A 2,506-nucleotide genomic window follows, 5' to 3' on the forward strand; every position below is an offset into this window, starting at 1 on the left:
CATCTTAAAGGCATAATCATTGTACAAATCAAATGCTCGCCAACAAAAATTCAGATACTTCAACTTCCTTAAACATAACTGCATTTGTTTTCTCTGAAACAATAAAAATAACAAAGTGTTCATAATCTGCACAGTAAATGTTCATAAAATGGACAACGAATGTTCACAATGATTATATAAAGTGAACGAAACAACAATTTTCATTGTCTGGTGATTGTAATATTGCTCACTTTTGGAGAATGAATGTTCATAATTTAGAAATGGAATGTTCATATTGAATATATAAATGTTCAAAATGTAAATGATAAATGTATACAAAGTTAAATGTTCATAAAACGAACTCAAAAACAAATTTAATTAAAAAAAAAGAAAAAATCATAAAAAGAAAAAATACATAATAAATTAAGCAATTCAAGATTTCATAACTTATTCAAGAAATCAATAGCAATTGTAAATTGAAATAGTCCAATTCATCAAATTCAGCAAAATGTAGATAGAACTTGAACAAATTCATGAAATCCATCGAAAAATTCACTAGTTATAAAATCATGAAATGAATCCTAAAAATGCAGAACAACTTTCATCAAATTATAAAACCAGAAGAGATAAATGAATCAGAAATTCATCGAATTCATCAAAATAAATGTCGTCAAAATCAATTAATTAATAGTAAATTGAATTTCATGAAATTCATAAAATTATAAAATCAGAAATATAATTACAAATTCAACGAGAATAAAACCTAATTAATTATAATCAATACAAAAACTAACCTGTATTGATGATTTCATCAGGAACAACAACCATCTCAATTATCAATTGAAGAAGAAAGCAGAGAGAAAATCTTGATTAAAATAGAAGAAGAGGAGAGGGAAAAATGGAAGAAAAAACAAAGAGAGAAGAGAGAAATTTGCAATCAAATGTGTAATTTGAATGAAAAAAGAAATTGAATCATATAAACAAAATAAGGAAAAAGGAGAAAAAATAAGGAAAGTTCTAGTAGGAAGAAGGAAAGCTGAAGGAGGATATGTTTCATTGATTGAAGTATGCGTTTTGGCTTGTTACAGCCATCTTGGCTGCATTAGAATGCACCAAGAATTTGTACAGCTTAATGATCTAGGGGAGGGCCCAATCTCAATTATCATTCCTAAAGATATTAAGATTGATTATAGTCTTCTAGAACTCTCTAGAAGGTTCTCTTAAATCCCAATGAAATTAGGATTGATAATTGTGTTTTTATGAGTTTTACTTGGAATAAAATATTGTTTCATGTAAAATAACGTTTTTAGCCTTCGTACGGACTCTACGGATCAATTTTGATTGACAAGTGGACTCCGTGTTGAAAACGCATGAAAATCCAAGCTATCGCCAAACGACAGGCTTGTCGCCACGCGACAATGCTTGTCGTCAGGCGACAAGCTAGTTTTCTAGCGACAACATAGAGTTTTATTCCTTTTCACATTCTGATTAGTTTTCTATCAATTTTCGGACTGTTTTCCTACAAATAAGGTCCTGGACCTCGGTTTTTATTCATCTACAATCACCTAATTCTCTCTCTTTCTCTCTTGAGCAATACATGCTTTCTTTATCTCTCTATTTCTTTTTAGCTTTTACAAAACACAATACCGCACTCACAAGATCTAGAAACACCTAGCCAAGTTCGACGTTGCCTTCGCCCTAGACGTGAAAGGTTTATACTTTTCTGAGGGTTTGGTCCCAAATCCAGTCTAAACTTTTTAACTCTTTATTTCAATTATTTAATTTATTTATTTGATTTTATTATTTTCATTGAAGTTTACTAACACGTGTATTTTGTTATTAGAAAGAGGTACGAGGCTTCAAAGTAAGTAATTAGCTTACTCTCTATTTTATTTCAATGTAGAAAGCATGTTTAGATTTGTTTAATTCCTAGTGTCATGTAGGATGTTATTATTGCTTTCTAGAATCATGTTTAGGGTGCCTTTTATTAATTCTAATAGCATGTTAGTATCATGTTAGGTTTAAAGCTTTGATCTTTATTGCTTAGTGACATGCTAGGACTTGTTATTAATCTTGTTATTATCATGCCTAGGATCTTGCTATTATTACGCTTTAGCGTTGATATGATTATGATTATTATGATATTTATCATTATGATTATGATTATTGTTATTATTATTATTATTATTATTATGTTGGTTGATATTATATTATTGTTATTGCTTGATCACGCCTTTTATGCATGTTTAAATGGAATTTGTACTTGAAATCACGCTTAATGAGATAATTAATAATTTGGTTTAGGCTAATATGATTTTAATTCAAGTGATCGCCAATAATAGTTTTATTTGTGCATTAATATTCAACCAACATAGATTAAATAGGTTTAGGGTTAAATCTAATGATTGCATGTTAGTCAAAAAAGCGCACATGAATACGAGTAGAATAAAGTATAGGCCTATTTGCATCCAACTTCTTTGTCGCTTCAAATCGAACTTCCACGGCTGCCAGAAACTGCCCACAAAGA

The sequence above is a fragment of the Chenopodium album genome, chromosome 25, assembly GCF_948465745.1.
Source record: "Chenopodium album chromosome 25, dcCheAlbu1.1, whole genome shotgun sequence".
Lineage (NCBI taxonomy): Eukaryota > Viridiplantae > Streptophyta > Magnoliopsida > Caryophyllales > Amaranthaceae > Chenopodium > Chenopodium album.